The sequence below is a fragment of the Passer domesticus genome, chromosome 14, assembly GCF_036417665.1.
Source record: "Passer domesticus isolate bPasDom1 chromosome 14, bPasDom1.hap1, whole genome shotgun sequence".
Lineage (NCBI taxonomy): Eukaryota > Metazoa > Chordata > Aves > Passeriformes > Passeridae > Passer > Passer domesticus.
In genome coordinates, this window is record NC_087487.1 from 16,128,225 (window position 1) to 16,150,808 (window position 22,584).

Genomic DNA, 22,584 nt, shown 5'->3' on the forward strand with positions numbered 1-22,584 from the left:
TTTTTTCAATTGCTGAAGAATAATGAGAGAGTCTGTATTTGCCGGGGCTCAAATTCATGAGCTTCTTTTCAAGTCTGAGTAGTTGAGTTTCTCCTATTTGCTATGAATTGTTTCCTGGCTGAAGAGTAAATTCCAGAGTTCTTATTCCAACCTGCTGTCAGGCCTGTGTACCTCTCTGGAAAGGCACAGTTAGATGGGCTGTATCCACCTTTCCTGAAGTCTGTGGCTTCACACTGTCTAAGGGGAGGGCAATGCCAGGGTCACCTCTCCTGCTGGACTGTGCTCATGTCAGGAGTCTGGCTTTCTGAAGAGAGCTAAAGGAACATGAAGCATCTGATGTAGCTTCCCTCAACTCATTCTTTTCTTGCCCTTTCTTACATTCCAGCCCTGCTTGTCCTGGAATTCTCTCCATTCCCTGTGTTAGGGATAGCATAGGTGCCTCTCAGAATGAAGAGGCAGAGATTAAGCTCTGCACCTTCTCTCCCTTCCCCTCATGTTGGGGCAGGTGCTTGCAATGCCCAGATCCATCAGCAAAACCTGTGCTCATCCCAGAATTGACTGCAGAAGGAGGAAATTGCATTTCCATTTCCTCCTGCAAGGAGAGGTGGGGTGGAGCTGAGAGGTTTGGGTCAGTTTATGCTTCCCCAGTTCCAGGTGAAGGATTCAGGCCTTCCTGGGTGGAAGCTGTTATTGAAGGACTTGGAATTGGATTCTGGAACAATGGGTGAGTTCAGTCCATATTTTTTTTCCTACTGAAAGTGAAAGGTTTTGTCAAAGGTGTGTAGAATTCCTTCATGCTCTGGGGATGTGTTCCATGGTTTGTGTTTGCTTGTAAAGACTTCAGCTTCCTATCATATATTGAAATGCAAGTGTTTAAAATAGATTACTTGAAAGCAAATGTGCACTGACAAGCAATCATTGATTTAAAACCTGGTTAGAGGTGAAAAATGTCATTTTAGGGAAAAAAATAATTAAAACAAGCCAAGGTAAAATGCCATGCAATAACAAAAGGGCTGCTGGAAACAGTTCTGATGTTCCAGCAGTGTGATGTGCTGTGCTGTTTGAGTTAACTTCTTGTCATCATCATAATCTGCTGTAGCATTTGTGGCTAATGGGCAAGCAACTTCAATTTTAAAACATGAATTATTTTCAGGAAGTGTTATGATTTGGGTTTGCTTCAGTGGGATGGGTTTTGCGCACATAACCTGGATTTTGAGGTGTTTAATAAACAAGGTGAATGTTAATTCCAACCCAGCAATAGTGTTTGCTTCAGCATTGACTTGGTCTTGGTCTCCATCAAACCTGGATGAATTTCTTCCTTGTCATTTTGGGGAGGTTACTGAAGATCTGAGACATGGGTCTTGCCTAAGTACAGAAAAACTTGCTTGTAAATTAGAAGCAATTGAGGTTTTGATTAGATCTGTTCAGTTCCCTGTGGTCCTGGTTCCTGAACATTTGTGTAAATGGAGTTCAGAGAAATGGCTATGAGCAGTAATGTTTTTTTTTATTTTTTGAAGCCTTTTAGAAAGATGCAGAAGTCATTGATGATGAATAAATTTATGATGTAGACCTTTAAAACTATTAAAATCACCTGGGGCTCTGCCTTTGTGTTTCACCCTGGATTTTTATTTGTGGGCAAGATTAAATTAATATATTCAAAAACATTGTGCAAGGAGCAACTTTTTTGCGTTTTGCGACACAGAAGAAGCTTGAATTCATGAAGGCCACTAGAAATGTTGTTGGTTTTGTATTGGATGCAGTGGTGGATAGCACTGCTGAAAACTGTGAAAGGAAACTTTGTTTGAAGTGAAGGGAGATTTTGTTTCCTGCTCAGAGAAACAGAGGCCTGTGATTCACCAGTAAATATCACAGTTCAGCTATTTAATTGCTTGGTACCTGCCATGTTCTCTATGAGGAACAGCTCATGTAGTGTATCAGCCAGTAAGTTTATTTGAAGAACTGTAAATAAAGTAAACTGTTAAAACCTACAATGTGCATATAGATATCCCACAAAAAGGGGAGTTTAATGCTAAATATATTCTTTATATCAGTTTATTTATATATTTTACTAATTATTTTAATGTCTTGAAGAACCAAGTACTGTATGTAGCTAGGAGATACCCAAAATCTGTCAGCTGCTAGGGAACATGAGTTGCCACTGTCTTGCAGATTTCATATTTTCTTGACAATCATTCTTGATTTCCTGGTGATCATCTTTGAATAAAATAAGGGCCCAGCTGTGGAATTTTCCTACAAGCCTAATTGTAATAACAGCACATGGAATATCCACTAAATAATCTCCACATCTTCTAATGAGTGGGAAACAACATTGAAAGGTTAGGTGATTCTTCTTGTTTTATCATTTTGGCAGGCTCCTGAATATCATTTAATGAAATTTCCTATGCCTGTGAGATGTTGATGCAATGCAGGAAAACAGCCAGTGAATAACAGCATTTGTAGGAACTCAACTCTCTGCTGGTGGGCTGCAGACAGACTTCCAGGCAGCTTTCAGGAGGAGAGAATGCATCCCCATAGTGGAGGGTCTCAAAAAGCTCAGAGCAGACCCCAAAATGTGGGCAGCACATCAGGCACATGGAGATTTGTTGAGCCCCTGATGCAGCTGACAGCATCCCAGTGGCGCCTCTCAGCCTGTGAACCTCCCCACACTTGGATTTCCCAGGGTGCACAGGAGCACAAAATAAACCCTACAATTATTCTCTGTATCTTTTGGTTTTGAGCAATTATCATATGAATGTGTGAACTCTGTGCACAGAATGAGAAAGCTGAGTGCTGGTCTGTGGTCATCAAAATAGTTATGAACTTTCTGTTCCAAAAGTGTGATTTTGTTTCTTGCCTGTTATAGGGACTTTCTACTTGTAATTCTTACAGATAATGTTGGGTTTTTATTTGCATTGCTAGTAATGAACAATTTAGCCTCTACATTACTCTCATTTCACATAAAAGCAATTTCTGGCAATTCAGTGAAGGTCAATGAATAATACCCAATGCTTTGATATGAAACACTTAAGGACATCAGTAACTTGACCCCAGAACTTTTTGCAGATTCAGGCTGTAAGTGCTCAAGTAGTGTTCCCATGACACTTGGACTCTGTCAGAAAAACACAACTATACTTTGGATTAGTTGTATCATTTTTTTGGTGAGATGCGTGATCAAAAGGGATTGAAATTAAAACTTTGCAAAAGTTGTTAGCAAAATGACATTTAATTTTGATAGAGAGGCAATGAGGCAGAACATTTTGCATGTTTGCAAAATAAGTTTCATTTTGATGCGTTTGGCATTACTGATTATATTAATTAACTTAACAGCAAGTGTGAAGATTATTTATGAAGCATTAAAAATGACTGGATCTTAATTGCTTTCCTGTAAGAACAAGGAAGTTGAATTTCAGGTTGTGGAGAGCTCCATGGTTAGTCTTCTCAGTGACTTTTAACTGGTGTGCTTTAAAAGCAATGTAGTTGGAATAAAACTAACCCACACTATTGAAAGTGCTGTTTGTGCTTCAGCAGTTCAGGCTGATGACAGTAATCTGGTTTGTTCTGCTGAATCTCTTACTTCATTAAGACCTCATTTTTTAAAGATCCACACCTGATTTCCAGAATTATTTGAGTAGGGAAGATCTTGCAATCAAAGTCATGAAACTGGTTCTTTCAGGGGATCAGTTACTCCACGAGTGCACCATGAACAGTGAATGTAATTTGTGGGAATTCGACTCTGTATCAAAATGTTAATGAACTCAGTTTCTGTAATAGTGTGTTTACCTTTACATAATAAACTTTTGTGTAAGATGCATCTTTTCCATGTTCTGTTACAGCATCTGTTACATCAAGGTGGAAGTACTCCCTTTTTACACATTAAAAATTACTTAATTTTGTTTTCCGCTCTTTTAATGAAAATTTACTTCTTCACCTGACATGAAGCAGATGCTGTCTCAGAGTTAAAGTGACAAAGATCACTATCCAAAGCAGTGGCTTGACACACAGAGGTGCTTCAGATGGTGATTATTATAACCAAAAAAAGCAGGTTTGTTGATACCTTTTTATCCTTAATATATTTAAAATTGCATAGTTGATAGTATAGTTGCTATGAGAGGATGTGTAATATCTGTTTGATAAGTGTCTTCTCACACCCTGAGGTCTTTTATAGGCAATTTGCATTCCACAATGAGAGAAATCAGCTGGAGAGGGTTTATTGTTTTGTATAATAGAAAGGAGTGTGAAAATATTCCAGCCTTGCAGATGGTGTTGCTCGTTAGCCCTGAACATACACATGCAGAAATATTGTTTCCCCTTAAAAAATAGGGTCTCCTCATCTTTCTTTCTTACAATGTATTTATAAAGGAGAATTCATAGTTTGGTTGTATTGGGATCATTAGTTGATCTTGAAAGGAAAAGTGATGGGATAAAGTCTTTCTTTGAACTTTGATGTGCTGGGTGGTTTAGAGATGACAGAAAGCAAATGCTTCTTTTCTTCTCTGTTGTCTGAATAGAGAGTCCTAGATCTTGCTATAGACATCTGCTTTTCTAAAAAGTGAAAGGATAAATCTCAACTTTTTCCCATAGCAGTAAAGGAAATCTGATTTGAGAAAACTTTGAACATATATACAGAGATGGATTGATGAAAATGTTTAAAATCTGGCAAACATAAAACTTTTAAGGTGCCAGAAAGTTGAAAATGGTGAATGTGTTACAAGAGAGTCAAAGACCATATGAACTCTCTCTGGTGTTCTCAGGGTTTGTGAGGTGCAAGGGTTCCTTTTGGCTTTCATGCCCTTTGGTTTAGATCCTAAAAATTGTATTTTGCTTAAGTTGGAGCCTGAAATACGACTTTCACTGCTCTTGCAGCAGCAGCCAGGAAAAATGTGGAAAGTGTTTTGCTTTATCAGTGGAGGATGCCATAGTGAGGAAAGACTCCTGTGTTCAAAGTCATATGAAGCAAAGATTAAAACTCTGGGCCTCAACTGTAGAAGAAAAAAATTACCAGCCTCCTAAATGTTAGGGCCAGCTGCAAGGTGTTTCAGCTGTTCTGGAGGAATTTCACTTGAAAGTTTTACATGAATCCAAATACTCTGGTGTTGCAGGAAGCTGCAGCCAAAGGGGACTTTAATTTTCTGGTGCTTTCTGTTTTGAATGGCATTTGAAATACTGCAAGACCAATTGCTTTCTCGTACTGTACCAAGGGTTAAGATTTTTGCCCAGGGTATTAATTATTCCTGGACATTGCATGTGGCAAAACAGTCACATAAAATGAGAAAAACTGAGGATGTTTGATTAAATTACTCCCAGTTACGCAGTTGTTTTCATATTGTTATGATAATTGATGGTATTCAGAACTTAACCCAGGTTCACAGTACTGTCATTTGCAAATCTGGTCCCAAGTCTGTGCTCATAAAAAGTGTCCTGGGGAATCTCTCCGGGACTGAGAATGGCCATAATCTCTTTATGCTGCTGTATCTCTGACCCTTTCTCCTTATTCAATGAAAAGGAGTTTTTGCAGATATGGGTGCACATATCTGTAAATTCCACCCTGAGTAATTGGAGGGGGACAGATATGGTAGGCATAAGCATAATAAAAGAACTGAGAGAAAGAATCTTCCTTTCTTCATGGCCCTCCAGGTCTAAAGTGTGCTCTGTTGAATATCACCTACTTGTCAAAACCTGCCATAACACAAGGAATTAAAAGGAATCTGTCTTGCAGTATGTGCAAATTGAAATGAGATACAGATTTCTAGAGGAGGTAAGTAGAGGGGAAACTCCAAATGGTGGTGCCCTTATTAAATTTAGACATTGAAGAAACAATATTACAAAAATACAGGCACTCAGTATTAATTGCATTATAACGTTGTCTGAAATACAGACTTATTTTGAAAACAGTGGCAAGAAGTACCATATGTGACTCCCAGATACATCCCAGAATTGTGCATATAGTTATCTAATTGGTCTCTTTTGTAAAACTTCATTTGATGGGTGGTGCTGTGAATTGTTTATGTCAATTAAGTGCAGCTTGCCAGAAGACTTTAGTCTAGAGGGCATCAAGTACTTACACTGTAGAAATAAAAAATGCTGCTCTTGTGAGAGGCTTTTGGCCTTTGTTTATAACTATCAAACCATCTCTTTTCTTATTTCCAATGCTTTACATGATGCTAGTAGCTTTATAAAAGGCACAAGGTCTTGTGGAAAATGTCCTGCTCGTGGTAAGAGAGTTGGAATCAGATGATCTTTAAGGTCCCTGTCAACCCCAGTCATTCAGTGATTCTGTGAATTCCACATCTTGTCTAAAGTTCAGCTTTCTATATTTTGGAATTGTTTTTTGTAGTGTCTGTATCCATCCCCTTTCCCCATTTCACCCATGCTTTTATTTGGTTTTGTCCATGGGCAGATCTTTTCTGGATGGCTCGTTTTGGGTGTGATAAGTTTGTGTTACTCGCTGGAGTTTTAGCATATTAAGTAAGCATTTGTGGATTGCTGCTTCAGAAATAACTCTGCAGTTGAAAGAGCCTCTGTATAAATTTAATTTCTATGCTGTCTTTTGGCACTATGAATAAAAGCACTGTAAGAAAATATAAGAGACTGCAAGTACCTAACACTTGTAAAATTTTTAACTCTATACAAAGCCTTAAAGTCTTCACAGTTCAGGTCTGAGGTGACAGTGCAGTATGGGAGAAATTACTTTATTTCATGGTACTGTGTGCATGGCTTTCCTATAGATATCTGCCTTATTTCAGTGGAGGAAGCAGGAGGTGGAGCAAGGTGGGTTTAAATCTATTCTCAAATAGCTGTTCCAGTTGTATATTCCTATAGAAAAGTCACTCTGCTTAATAACCTCCAATGGCTGGTGGTTCATCAAGATATTGATTTTAAAGCTCTATTGATTGTTTATAAAACACTGCACAGCCACTTTCCAAGCTATTTAAGTGATTTGTTTGTCCCATATATTTTACAATGATGAGACTATTGGAAATCCCTGTGCAGATTCGCTCAGACCATTACACATTATTAGTTTTCTCTTGCAGAATTGCCCCTCCTCCAGGGATTCTGAATGTGAAGTACCTTGCTCTTGCAAGGTCTTATACGGGGTGTTTGTTTTATATATGCTCATAACAGGATAATTATATTGCTACCTGAAACACTTTGGCTTGTGTGCAGGAAGAGGCTCTGTGTAATAGTGATTGATAGTTCGAGCTTAAAAATTGTTATGGTGCATTAAAAGTATACTAATGTTTATTACTTTTTACAAGGCTACAGACATTTAGATTACAGGCCAGGCTTCCAGAGCTATCACAGGTCTTCAGATTGAAGCAAATTGAATGGGGACTCTTCCTTTTACCACATATTTTTTTACTGTGTGGAATGGCCAATTTAAGAGGCAGCTTATTTTTTTTTTTTTTTGATAGCCAACACTAAGTTAAAAGAAAAAAAAAAAAAAACCAAAGAAAACCAAAACAAAAAAAAAAGAAGGAAGTCTCCACAGATCAAGTTCTAAAAATAATTGTATAGGGATTTTTAAAACTTTCTAAATCTCAGTGTTCAAAGCGATTAGGCAGCTTTGGAAGCTCGTGAGTCAGGATTCCTCCCTCCCCCGATGCTGGCATCAAAAGCAGGACAGACTTTAGTTTTCCACAGTTGCTTTTGGCATTTTGTTTTAGGGTTGTTTTTAGATTTTTGATATATTCAGGTCATCCTTCAAAACTTTTTTCTTCTGTAATTCTGAATGACAGCTGACGTGCTACTCTATTCAGATGACAAAAAGTTTTGAGAGTAGGTGGTGCTGGGCACATGTGTGCCTACGGAATTGCAGAGCCTTCTATGGATCCTGGAATAATGAATTAAGCTAATGAGCCCAGCTGATGACTGACTGATTGTGTGAAAATGACATCAGATATCAGAACAAATGAAATAAGTTCTTTTGCAGTAAGTCAGTAAACTCTCCTTTACAGAAAGTAATCCCTTTCTGTCACTGTTGGGTTTAGATTCCACACTCCTTCTCAGCCTGCTCATGCTCCACAGAATAGTTCAAAAGCTGACTTTTATTTTTTACTGTTCTCTTTCACTGCAATAAAACCCAGTGTTTGTCTGGTGAAAACAGAATAATTTCCTTGCAAACTTTCAGCAGCTAATGCGATGTATGTGGTGCTTTATAATACTTCCACATTCCTCAGTCCTCACTATCTGCAGGTGAGACCTGTGGGATACACTTCAGAAAAGTTACATAAACAACTCTGAACCCTCGCCTGAGAAAATGTATACTTTGAACATGTTGAAACTATCCATATTAAGTCAGTTTAGCACTTTGATTAAAGAGTTTAATCAATCACCATCCTAAGCTGTTTATTAATCACTTTATCAAGCAGTTGATGCATTGCTGGTTTTAATAGAATCCATTTATTTTGATTTCTACCTACTTCATCTTTCCAAAGGGCTTTCTGAATCAGCTGTGATAAAAAAAGGAGGGGGGAAAAAAAAAGGCTTGGTTGCATCTAAACACTGGAAGGTAAGAGCTCAGACCTCCCTTGCACATACTTCATTATCAACATTCTGCACCGACTTGGCCAATTTATTAAGGGTAAAAAAAAACCAACCCTGCTTGGAGTGAGTCTTTTGGTGAACCACACGGTTTAGCTCAGATAAACAGAGGCCATTCGTTTGCTTTCACACCTGACAACCTCATGATATACGATCCTAATAAGATTAATCTCCTCCCTCCCCCCATACACACACACACACTTTTGTTTTGTTTAGTGGCCTGACTTGGTGATCTTCTCTCATTCCCCTCATTGGGCACTTCTAATGCCTTTGGTTTCGGTTGGTGGTTAGAATAAAACAAACAAACAATCAATCCCCCACCCCACTCCCTAGCCCTTTCTCATTCCAGGGGAACAAGATTAATATAACAAGAGATATAAAGTAAGCAAGGGAACACTTACAAATGTTACAAAGCAGAATGGGCATAGAACAAATTCCTTTTTTATGCAATTTGCCTTGAAAAGCATTAAACACATGGGGAATATGTGCCATCGAATCCACACTTTGTAAATGGTGAGGAGGGAAAGCAAGCCTTGTACAAACAAAAGCATCAAATGAGAAATCCACAGCTTGGGCCTCAGCTGACTTTGGTTTCACTGCCTTTTATGAGGTTTCACTTAACTCTCTGGCCGTGTCTGATCTCTGAACTTTGGAAATCCCAGGGAAAGAAATCTAAGTTTGGCCTGATTTGCCTTCAGTAACAAGCATTGATGCACGGCTTTGAAATATGACATACATTAGCACCTACACAAACCTTCTATTTTGAGCGTATTCCAGTTTTATCAGCAATATGCTTCATATATCACCAAACCCAAAAGAGTTTTTCTTAATTTTGTCCACTAAAGCTGGTGGGGTTCCTTAGGAGTGTGAATATTTTGGCAGGAGTGTAAAAATACACATCTCATTTAAAGTTCCATGGTCTCATGTCCCATACTCAATATGATACAGCAGAAAGATCCCACAGTCAAAACTCTAATAATACATTTTAGCATGTTAAACTCCTGTGCAGATTCTGTCAGACATCCATAATTAATATGGCCTAATTATGTTAATTGAAGAATATTCTTTCAGTGTGAGACCAAGTCTTCCTCCTCTAGAGGAGCTGGCAATACACACTTCATATGTGTACAGACGTGCTGCACAATGTGCTGTTACTGCCCTACTTGGGAGTTGTAGCAACAATTAAATATTTTAGAAGAGCAGAACTTTAGTGGGACTGGGAAACCAGACCCAGCCCTGTGGAACTCATTGGGAGCACTGCAATTATGGGACATGTGTGATTGGAAATATACTATTGTAATGCTGTGTAATAGACACTGATGATTTTTTTCAATATATATTTGTTTCATGGTTGAGGTGTTGCTAAGAATGTCTAATTTTCAAGACTTGTCATTTACTCTAAATTACCAGTGGTATTCTGGAAGGTACCAGCAGAGAGGTCAAAACTGACTTGTGGCAGCATCAGCTGTTTGTGCTCTTGCCCCACTGGGTACAGAGCTCAGCTCTAGCCCAGGATCCAACTGGATCCTGAGTGAGGTAGCGTGGTCACCGAGCTGCCATGCAGCACTTCCAGAAATATTAATTACGGTTGTATACAGGGCTGCAGAATTAGGGATATTGCATCCTCCCTGGGCTTTGGATGGGCAGCCCAGCTGTGAAAATCACTTCCAGTCAGCTATCAATTGAGATGGAATGGCCATACAGCTGAATTGCAGTCTTTCCAAAAATGTTAATTAAGAACGGGATGCTGCTGCGAAGCGGCAGCTTTGTGGCCCTTTTGGAGCTGAATTGCTGTTGCTGGAAGTGCTGTGGCATTGCACCACTAAAGCTTGGAGCCCTCCTCCTCCTTGCATCACCTACCTAAACAGAACTCCTGGTTAAATCAGAAGACCTTCTTCAGGGCCTGAATCAGCAGTTCAGACATTAATCTTGATGCCATAAATTCCTTTCCTTTTCTCCCCTGCTTAACTGCATGCAACTCCTATGTTGAGAAACTGGGGGTTGTTTAAGGCCTGAGTTAGATCACTGAGACTTTATCTTAGGTTTGATCTTGATTTTGCACCCCAGTTCTTCAGCACAGCCCATGGATAAGTATGTCTTCTGTAGGTGACTATATTCAATTAAAGCACCTAATGACTGATATTGGTGTGCAGAAGAGTAGCACAATAGTCTGAATATTTTCTTTGCTAGGAAACAGTGCAGCAGAACAGTCTGTTCATGCTGATCTTCAGTTCTTGGGCAAGACAGTGATGTATCTCATTGCATTTTTTCAAATAGAGGCCAGTTAATAAACTAAAACATTTTTTATTGAACATGCTTGCCATAGAAAACATGTACATGTATATTCAAATGTATTTGTAAACAAATACAGATGTTTGGATAATTTATTAATGAATTTGTTGAAGTACAGATGAGACTTCTGTGTTTCAAATATGACCTACCAAGTACAGTAACTAGTCTGAAAACTCTTCAGCAATTCATGACTTTCACCTAATGCACTTGAGGATGTGTTAAGTCCTATTTATGGATAGACAGTATGTATACTATTTCTCACTATGTATTCATTAAGAATATTCTAAAGATGATAGGTGGAAATTGTAGCTAAGGCAGGACTGCATTTGAAAGGCTTTATGCTTATATTTTTCTGGATATCATCACTTAAATATCCATATTTTTAAGTTCAGTGTAGTGAGAATGTTGCCTGTTCTACCTGTCATCTTCCAAATTTTATCAGTTTGGCTCCAAAGAATTAGCCCAAATATTTGACTTTCACTAAGAAGCAAAATAAAAACAAGAAGGCTAAATAGCCACCAAAATCCTGGCATGAAAGGGAAAAAAATAAAGGGCTTTTTTTCACCATTTATTCTGATCAGAAAAGAGCATGTCAATGAACCTTTGGGGAATGTCATTAGACAAGATTTTCCTGAAAAATTGCTGATAGTTCCAGTTGAATGCAGGCAGAATAAGCCAATTTTAAGATCTCTGGGGTGGTATAGGATTACGGATTTTTTTTTTTTTTTCTATCTTGCCCTTTTCACTTTTGGACAGACTGTACGTAAATTCTTTGCTCAAGTCTATATGCAACAGATGGTAACAGCAGAAATAACTGCTTGGTGTTAGGTTTTAAACTGGTGCTTAAATGGGTTTGTGGAAGAAAGTGTTGAAACAATGGGATAATTTTACTTAATGAGATCGTTTTTATAAGGAAGAAGTCAGTCATTTAGAGCTGAGCTGCAGGAAAATCTGCACCATCAGCGGGTCTGTGGGACAAGGCATGGGCATACTTACAGGCTGGGGTAGATGATAAAGATTTAAACTAGTTTAGGCCATGTTTCCTGAAATCATGCCTTTTTTAATTACTCTGCATTTGTGTGGGCCCTGGAGAACATGGGGACAGTGCCCACAGATCACCCCCATAAGGACAAGTCATGGTGGGTCTGCCCCTCTCACTGGTGCTGCCATTGCTGCCTTGGTGAATATTTGGAGATTGGCTGTGAAGGAAACCAAGGCTGCAAGAAACCAGCATTTCCATATAAACAACACCTGGGGAAATAAACCCAAACCCCTGAGAATGAAAGGAGACAAATAAGAAATCTTTGTCTTCCCTTCATTTTGTTTCAATGATTAACAAAAAAGGCAGCATTAGTGACTCGTTTGAAAGTGACAGAAGAGGAATTGATGTGCATGTCCTGGACCTTAAAAACTTCGTAGTATCATATTTTCAATTGTTTTTCACACCAGTGCATGCTGGCACATCCTGAGGAGCACTCATGAGGTGATGGCAAAGCCTGAGCTTTGGTGCACAAATTAATTCCCTTCCCAGTAGCTGATGCAGATGAAATTCAAGCTGCGAGGAGGACAAGGCAGATACTAAATTTTCAGATAAAGTTTCAGTAAACACCATGGTCACAAGAAAAGTGGTGGTAATGGTTCACTGGTGGTCTACAGAGACAGCCACTTGCTCTGAAAAAAAAGTTTCAAAAGAGAGTTTATGTTGCAAGTGGTAATATGCAGCCTTAAATACAGCTTCTCTTATCTGTATGTGCTTTTGCACATTCAGATTCTGTGTGTCATATTTTGCTCCACATATAGTGAGAATTGCACAAATCACACCCACGTACCTTCCAAAGAGAAATGAAAGCTTGTGGATATAACAATACAGGTAATTTTCTTCTTAAATACCAGCTTGTTCTGAAATAACACTTGGCTCACAAAGAAGTTTCAGCATGGAGAGTATTTTTCAGTGCTAACTATTGTTGATAATTATTCCATTCATCACTAATTATTGGCTGTATTATTATTAGAGATTGCTTGTAATTATTATATTAGAATCAGTGAGAAAGCAATGTACATCAAAAAGTTTACCATCCTGAACAAGTGACTTGTTTGGCTTCGAGTGGTTACCTGTCTTTACTTCTGTTGAGGTTTTTGAATTTCCTCAGGAAGGAGCAGAATATAGTTGTGTAGCCACAACATCTGAAAGAGTTCATAATCATAAAAGACAAATTCAGAATAGAACTAGTCAAAAGATAATTTGGAAGGATAGTTTTGTTTTTTTAATCACCCAAATTTGCAAATTCTTTGACATGTAATTTTAAAAAAAAGTATAATTAAAAAAGAAAAATATAATTAAAATTTCAAAAATTGTAGGGGGAAAGAGATCACTTTTACAGAAGTTCCACCCACATGCTTTTCTCAGCAGGGCACTACAACGTCTTAACAAGTAAAGTGCAAGATGGAAACATGACATCATTAGGACAGTCTAATTAGCCTGTAATTTGTCCCAGAAAGGTATCTGGTTACCAACTAATTGATGTAAACTGATTAACCCTTTCTCTAACATCCCATTCGCCACTTTTTTTTCACTTCCATAGAATCTGGTAAGGGTCAGGACTCTGTTGTGCTACACACTGTGCAAACACAAATCAAAAAGACAATCCACACCCCGAAGAGCTTACAACTTACGTGTTGGAGGGGAGGTGATACCTGCACACAAAAAGGATTTAGAATGAATAGCTTAATACCAGTTAGCATGTTTGGCAGTGGTCTTATCCTAGCAGCAGCTAGGACAGTTCTCAGGGATTTTGCAGCCCTCAAAAAGAAAAAAAAAAAATTTAAGAAGGATTTGAAGACATATAATGAGGTATCTCTATAGATGTTTTCTCCCAAGAGTGAAGGGCAGGATGTGTGACAGTGGAAAGGTGCTTGTTTGAAAAAATATAACAAGTGTGTGCTGGAAGCTGGCATTATTGGCTCCTTGGAGATGAGGTTCAGCTTCCTGACAAAGAAAAAGAGATGATTGGTACATAGGTATTATCTCTGAAGGGCCTTGAATGTGAGGACAAGTAGCTTATGTTTGATGCAGGTTGGCGGGGGAGGGCAGCAGAGGGATGGGGAGAGAGGGGTGACATAGTCAAAGCAGTGGGCTAGGAAAAGCCCATTTATGGGAATATTCTGAAAGGATACGAGCGGGGCAAGGTTGTGCTTGTCAAAGCTGTGGAGAAAGACGTTTTGTTAATCACGATTCCACGATGACAAGGTTTGGCCAGCACAGGCAAGGCTGTGTTTTAGAGAAGTACTTTGAGCAAGGTCATCTTCAAAAGTGAAGGCTGGGGCTGAGGGGTAGGCAGGTAGGGGTGATGTCCATGGTGAGTAAACAAGGGGTGGTGTTGGGGGAGCCAAGGAGGACACTCAGTGCCCTGCTTGTTACACTGAAGCTTGAGCTGGTTTCTCAGTTTCTGTGTGGAGGTGCTGGGAAGGGATGGATGGGATGCACGTGGTAAACAGGCATCAGTATGAAATGATTGCATTTCCTACCTGAACTGGCCCAGAGACGAGGGTAGGAAGAGAAAAATGGGTCCAAGTGACAAGGCTAAACCTTCACAGGACGTTGAGCGGTGTAAGGATAAGGCTATAGGAGAACACAGAAGGTGGGTGTCAGGACAGTGAAAGAATAGGAAACTAATGAAGAACATTATGGAAAACTCTGTCAAAAGGACCTTGGCAAAAAGAGAAGGGTATGGTTGGTGCTTTGACTCAGAAGAGCTGACTGGAGACTGGTGGAAACTGTGTCAATTGAGTGTAATGGGCAGAAATTAGATTAGGAACAGTTTAGGACAAAATGGAAGGAGAACTGACAGCAGCTATAAACAGCTTGTACAATGAACATGAGAGGAAGCAGTGATTGGAGAGACAGGAGTGGGCTAGAGTGTGTATGTTTTCCTTTTCAGACGAGAGACGCTACAGCATGCCCATATTGTGGTGGGAAAGAACCAGGAGAAGAAGAGCAGTAGAAAGTCTGACAACTGTGCTGGAGTTGGAGTGCAATCTGATAGGGGAAACTCAGTGCAGCTTCAATATATCTGGCCCCTGCATTAAAATAGCTGCAGGCAGCACATGCTTCTCTGTGTGGTTTAGAATGTGCTTTGTGTAGTACAAAGAAATATGGATAAGATTTGTCATGTGCCTTGTTGTGCTCTGCTAAGCAAGGAGGATCTACTTCTGCCATCACACTAAATCCTGTCCCCATCACCCTAATTAACAGGGAATCAGTTGGATATTCCAATGCTGTTGGTAGATGCTGTACAGGCACCAGTTTTGCATTTTTGTCTAAAATTACTTTAGAAAAAATTTGCATTTTGAGGCGGGTTTTTTTTCTAGAAGTGAACTTCTGTCTTCCCTGGAGAAAGCTCTCTGCTGTGCCAAAACAATGTGTCATATTTTTACAGGTAATTAAAAATTTTCATTCAGAAATGTCAGGGCAGTGCTGAAAATTTTTCTCTCTCATTTTCTTGCTTTTCATCACACTTTGAGTTTTAAAAGTTTTCTTTGATTCTCTTATTTTTCTAAAATGAAATGTTAACTGAAATGCCGAAGAGTAACTGAAATGATGCTTTGATTTCTTTTTTTTTCCCCCTTCTTATATACTTATTTTTATTTTTCCATCTATCTCTCCAGGTTACCTGTACACATTTTGGGTTTTCAAAGTTTGAATAGTGATGCAAAAAACCACCAGCCAAAGGCTGGAGATCCATCTCCCCGAGCCAGAGGTTACATGCATAAATTCATGTCCATCACTCTCTGAATAAATTCTTTTGTTTATGCAACAGTCTGCGCAAGCACAACACACTTGCAGCTGAGCACCAGTTGGTTTACAGCTTTCTGTGCCATTCTCACTTCTGGGTGGGGGGTTGAGTGCATTGAACCCCACAGCTGGTAAAACCAGTCCAGTGCGAGCCCATTTGCATCTGAAAAGCCCTGGCTCCAAAGGTGCTGTGACTTGCCTTGCACTTGCATGTGGAGGTTGCTAAGCGCAGCCCCTGGTGTGCACAGTGGGTTTGTTTTCTTTTGGTGGCTTGGATGTTGTGAGTGAAAAAGTTTACAGAGGAGCTCGGGATGTCCTGAAACCAAAGGGAAAATTCCTGCTGGTGTTTCTGAGCGGTGGCTCCGTTCCTAAACTCCAGAGGGTTTGTCCATCTGCATTTTCAACGTGTATTCACACAGGCCCACATTGAAAATGCACATGGACAAACCCTCTGGACTTTAGAATTGGTAGTGTGTTGGTTGTTTTCTGTGTTGGTAAAATTTCCTGGGTCTCCTTGCAAGCAAAAATGATATTTTTCTCATGATGGGTAAAGATGGGGTTGACAAGAGGCGCGATCTCCCCTCTCTTTGTGCGGCTTCGCGAGGGTTGGCTCAATGAATGGGTTACTGTTGCTTCTGATTCACAGAAATACCAGTGAGAGGAGAATTATGGTTTAAGGTAGAATAAGTGCTGTTTTGGTAAAATTTTTCTGATCCAGAACTGCTTTTCTCCACTTTCAATAAACGGCAGCTTGACTTTTGTGATTCCTTAAACAAGCAAAGTTTTGAGAGGATGGAAATGAACCCTTGCGGTTGTTCTGATGCAGGAGCAACAGAGGAAGAACCTTTTAGCAGAATTTAGGGAGGTCTGCAGAGGGACAGGCAAAACCCAATTTCTTACTGGAGTCTGAGAGACATTTCTGGTTTCCCCTGCAATCTCACCCTCCTCCCCAAAATACAAAAGGCCATAACTGAACACGTTTCACACGTAAATACTTCATCAACTCGGCGCCATCCGAGCTATTTCACATCTCCTCCCCTTGCTCCAAACTGATATATGTGGCTCACTACATTTAAAGTGAAAAGTCCTCAGACAATTCTAATCATATTGTCAGTCAGATAGTTATCTTCTGAAAGGGGATCCTTCACCTTTAAGAATGCATGTACAATAGTGATATGTAAGCAGCTCAAAGACTCAATACCCCTTTTTTCTGCAAAGCAAGGCTGGGTTAGGAAAAAATCAATATGTTAGAAGTAAAGGTCATACAAGGAAAAGTGACATGAAACAGTCTTCATGAAGGATATTGTTCCCTTAGTTCTGTTTGAAGTTTTCTTTACCCTTGTGCTAGCCTTAGAACAAATATGTTTTGTCCTAGAATAGAAACGTATTTTTACCTTTTAAAAAAATCTGTATTTTAAATATTTGTCTATTAGGGCATGTTCGCATTTTAGCTTGTTTTGTTTTTGTCCTGTGGGTGAAGTAATTCTTGGAGAAAAAAAATAAATATTGTGTGTCTGCCATCCCAGTGCATTTGTTGGTCAGGGTTCCTTTAGAAATGGAAGTATATAATGCACACAAATGTATTTGCCTATCTTTTTAACAGTTCTCAATTTACTTTTCAAGTGGGCCAGATGCAATACTATAGCTCTTACAAGGGTCAGGAACATCTCCTTATTTCCCCACACTCTGTACTTATTGCTTGGGTATAGTTTTAAAGTAGTCCATGAACCCTTTTCATTCTTGCAACACATTTACCCACAATTAACAATCAAACCATCCTTCCTTCATTCAGGCTCCCATTCTCTCTCTGCCTCATTTTCCCTGCCTCTCTCTTGATCTGCCATTGTGCCGAAAGCTGTTTGTGCCATCGCAATCTGCCCTCCTTACCAGCCACACAAGGATGGGGAGGGGGAGAGAAAAAGCACACAGCATTCAGGCACTGAATAGCAAATTGCTCTTGAGTGTCCTTGCTTTCCCCAGCGCTCCCCCTTCCTTCAGAAGGACAAGGGGGCCCCTGAAAGCAACTATACATTTTGCTTAGTGCACTTGAAAACAAGCGTTTCACACCTGAAGCCTTTCACGGCAGCCCAGAAGCACCCCTTCAAACCACTTAATTGCCAATTGCTTCTGAGCTCGTTGTGAAAGTCCATTATGTCAGACAGCTCTATGGTGAGTGACAAAGTATGGGGAATGAAAGAGTCCTCCTCGCAGGGCCAGTGCAGTCCTAAAACCCCCAGTTCATTGGTTTGCTTGCTGTTAACAGTTACTGGCCATGGTCAAAGGTATGCCAAAACCTCTATCTTCTATTATTATTAATTTGTTACATGGAAGATGATGTTTTCCTTATGTTCTCTTTCACACGTGTCTATATAAAAACATATGAGCAAATTTCAGATGTGCCTGGGGAAGGTATCCTCACACAAACTTCACCTGTGCTTGTGGATTTCAGATTGTATCATTGCCACTATTGTCCTGCCTTTTTTTTTTTCTTTTTCCATTAGGTGAACTAATAAAAAAAGAAAAGAAAAAAAGGATGTGATGATTTTCAAGGTTGAAGCTGGTTTCTTGGGTATTAAGTAAAAAGGATGCAGGTACTCACTTACAGGAAAAAGGGAGATCAACTTAAAGAGAGGAAAAATAGGTTAATTAAAAAAAATAAGAAAGGAAAGTCTTAGCTTTAAAATTGCTTTCCTTGTGACTGTGATTTTGGTGAGGGTTGCTTAGTGTTTGAACTGAGCCAAAAGTGTATGGATAGAACTTTATAGAGCAAGGCAGGTGTTGCAAATATTCCCTGTTTTTATTTGAGTGTTTTTATTTTAGTGTGTATAATTCACTGGGTTTATGATCCAGTTTGGTCTTATGGACTCAACAGAAAACTCCTGCTGATTCCCAAAGTTCTTGATTTTGGACTCTTGCTACTTGCTTTTTTTTCTGTTTTTATTCCTACTAGAGATATTCCAGTGAAGTAGTTTACTGAATTGTGAATGAAATTCAGGCTTGTGAGTATTTGCAAAAGTATCAGAGCTGGTTTATTCAAAAGATTGTGTGCATAGTATGAACCTGACTCTAAAAGCATCTTTCTGACCTGTGATGGAATAGGAATAACATCACATGACATGGTGTCAAGTCATGAATAACCAACACACCTCACACTCAGACTGTTAAATACAGCCAGCTGATTGCTGAGGAGATGCAGATCTGAAGAAATCATTTTAATATTTTTTGAATAACAAGTTCAAGAAAAGTGCTCTTTGCATATAGACAATTCATGGGTCAAAAAAGGGGTAGCATTAATTGCTTAAACTGTTCATTATGATCTAATCACCCAGCTCTAATTAACACCTTTTAGTGGATTTTAAATAAAAACATTACATAAACAGATGCAATGTAAACTTGGCTAAATACAGCACTCTTAAAGACAAGTAAATTCTTAGAAATTAATTTTAGAGTAGTATTAAAGCATGTGTATAAATATCTACTCAGTTTATTATTATATTTTGTAAATGCAGTAAAGCAGAATGATCTCGACATTGTGAAGCCATAAACTGTACCTGAGGCTTTTTTAGGATTCAAATTTGTACCCCCCTGATGCCCCAAACAGGCTTTTAAAAAGTCTGGTTACTCTTGCCTTTTGATTTGCTTTACAGAGATTATTTTCAAGTATAAGATCCATCAGGTGCTTCAGATAGTTTAATAAATGTATCACCAGATGTTTAAAGATAGGCTGATTTTTATTCATTATTAACAGAAACACCCCCCTGTCATCTGTGTATTGCACTAGAAAGGCAATAAATAAATAACTTAGTGAACTTCATTAATCAGAATGTCTCACTGAGCTAAGACCATCAGGTATCCCAAATGGAGCCAGAGCTGTTGATATCCACAGGGTCTGCTGAGCTACACCTGCTGAAATTCAGGCTACACTTTTATGACTCTGTGTGTCGTGCTTTGTCAGATAGAGCTACACTGGTGTTAAAGAAAACCCAAAAATGTCTGTTAAAGCTGACTGGTCATTTAGGAATTTTTTACTTTTATAGCAAGCTGTATATCTTTTAGGTTGATTTTTGTACAAACCTTAGTAGCTACTTTCATCTGCCAGTGGACGACTCCAGGAAATTCTGCTGCTTCCCATTTGGCACAAACATTCAAAGTCTCCTGTGCAGTGGCATGACAGAAGCAAATGTGTAAAATGTTGGTCTTAAACATTTGGTGTTTGCAAGAAAATACTGAGTTTCACATAGAAATAATTGAGAAACTTCTCCAGGACTCTCTTGGAAAACTCCCTTCTGTTTTCAAGGTGTAAGTCACAGGAGGACACAAAATGTGATTTCTCTGAGCAGAGATGACTTCTCACACAGCATTATCTTCCTTTGCTGCAAGACCAAACATTCATCCCTCCTTTTCATCATTCTCTTTACAGCAATTAGACATTTTCCTATATATTTCACACTGCTATGCAATTTCTTCTGACAGCTCATCAGCCTCTTTGACTCATGACCTGTAATGGCATCCTTGTTTTTTGAGATGTTTGTTTATTTTTTCCCCCCTCACCAGAAGATGTGAGCACATATTATCATAGATGCATAAGGCCTATCAGTCATTTTTTTTCAGGAGATATCCAGTAATAGAGCAATACTGTTCCCTCTCCACCCACTTGTGATTTTTTTTCTTACCAATTTCCCTCAACTCCCTGAAAATAGCAGGTGCTTCTCTTCATTCACCTCCGCTTCATCCAGCCCATCTGTCTGATTCTTCTATGAGAAAGATTAATGGGACATAACTCACTTCATCTCATGGTTTTTAACAGATCAGGGCGGAGGGGTAGGTGGAAATTCTATCCAATTTTAGATAGATGTTTCATGCTGAAGACCTGATGATGATATTGCAGCAGTAAATTTGGGATCTTTCAGAGTGTTGGTCTGTTTCCAAAGTATTTCACAGGCTTGTGTTTTGAATGTCACCATAAGTAAGTTGCTCTCTACCCATCCATCTCTAAAGCCATCACTACTGTACCAACTGGATGCCTTAAGTGTAGTTGTGATAATACTGCTTTAGCTTCCTAAAGCTAAATACACATTGATCCCTCCCTTACCCTGCATTCCCAGGCAGGATCAATCTTGGCAGCAGTGTTTGGAGGGGTCACAGGATTTGTTTGCTTGTAACATATTTTCCAGTAGCCCTTTGAAAAAACCCTTTCCCCTTCTCATATACCTCTGTCTGTTTTCTCTCTCCTCGTAAACCTTGCCATGCAAGTCGTCTGTTTTGTTGTTGCTGTTAAATTTTATGAGTTTGTGTTGAGTACTGCTCTGCTCTGCTCTGCTCGTGGCTCTTCAGAAATGAGTGGAAGTGCAGGGTAGGAAGATGCCTCAGTGTGACATACCCTGACACCTGTTAGTGCCAGATCCACACCCAGCCTCTCCTAGAGGTCTGTACTGGTATTTTAGTGTTGGGCAAGGGGTTATTTTCTATCCCACTTTAGTAGAGGCACAGAAAAAGAAATAGCTCCATGTGCCCAGGAGCAAACTACTCGATTTCTGCTTTTTGTGCAAGTTTGCAGCAGGGTCTGTATCAGACCTAGGTGAAATGGTTCATTCTGGAGCTGGTACTTTGCCTTCTCTTGGGGCATCTGTGACAGCTGCTAAAGGTGGCAGCTTCATGTGTAAATGTGAATTCTTGCAGAGCTTTGGTTTGCCTGGAAAGGTGAACATGGTTGCATGTGAACATAATGCCTCTGAAAGGGTAGAGAGAGTGCAAGCAGCCACTTCTGAAGCTATAATGACCAAAACAGCATTTGAAGACATGGCTGGTTTTCCACCCCAGAGAGAACTTAGCCCTAAAAATCTCCTGTGTGAGAGTTTGCAGCCACAAAGTGTAATATTCTATTCTGCACTTCTACCAGTTTGGCTTCCAAAGAAGAAAATGGTCTCTATATGTACTCTACAACCTTTTAAAATCCTCTTTTGAGTATTGCCCAGAGTGTAAATGCAAAATTTGGCTTTAATACTTCAAATCTGTTCACATCCATGAGGCTTGTCATCTTTGTGCCACGCTGTACAAGAAAGCTGCCCTACAAGAGCATTACACAGCCTCACCAAAGAGAATCCCCAGGGTAGTTCAATATCTGCACAAAGGCAGATGGATTGGTTGTCCTCTGTGATGCCAAACCAGTGTCTCAAGTAATTTTTCATTTATCATAGCAAGCATTCCTCAGATGAAGGGAATAAGCAGCTACCTGAAGGCTTCCTCTCTTCTAAGACTGTTCTGCATCATTCCTCTAAGGCTGAGAGATTTCTGTCTCCATCCCTGGTTCCAAACACACATCTGTTGTTGCCTCTGAGATATTCCAGAGGTGTTCTTAGTCCTGGAATTTTCTGTCCAAAGATATGTTTTCCTTCAGGCTGCCAATCATAGCATAGCAGTACACTGATTTTTTTTTCAGTATGATGTTGTGTGATGATAAAGGTTTGAGACTTTTGCTCTGCGTGGGAAGAGAAAAACTTCAGCATAAAACTTTGTACTTTATTAAAACATTCAACCCCTTTGGATCCTCTGCTTTTAAAAAGTAAACAATGGGGAATGAAGCACTCTTGCAAAGAAGTAGGTGTCAGGAAAACAGGATTCACTTCACTGAGAAGCAACTGGTGATGACAGTGTGCTATATCTGTCTTTGCAACTCTTAAATTCTCCTTTAGCTGGTTCTTGAAGCAAAGCACATGCTGCTTACAGTGTGCACAGTGCACTGTGTACTTTGATTTTTCCCTTATTTCTCTATTAAGAAAGAAAACAGGCACTGAATCTTGCCAGTAAACACAAAACTTTGAAATTCCAGCAGCTCCCTCTTGTTACTTCTCTGTGCAATGGAGGGTGGTGCTTGCTGGTCCTGTCCAGGTGGCAGATATGGAAGTTCCCTAAAGGTGAAAGTCAACAAGCTCAAGCAGAAAAATTCTAAATGTGGGACA

General features: G+C 39.5%; 1 long non-coding RNA gene across 1 annotated transcript; it reads left to right on the plus strand.

Moving 5' to 3' along the window:
• Window positions 1-2: 2 nt before the first annotated feature.
• Window positions 3-15,190, plus strand: LOC135280549 (uncharacterized). Its single transcript, XR_010347435.1, has 4 exons — window positions 3-724; window positions 5,635-5,755; window positions 8,436-8,509; window positions 14,772-15,190. It is a non-coding gene; the product is annotated as an uncharacterized LOC135280549 (long non-coding RNA).
• The last annotated feature ends 7,394 nt before the right edge of the window (window positions 15,191-22,584 follow it).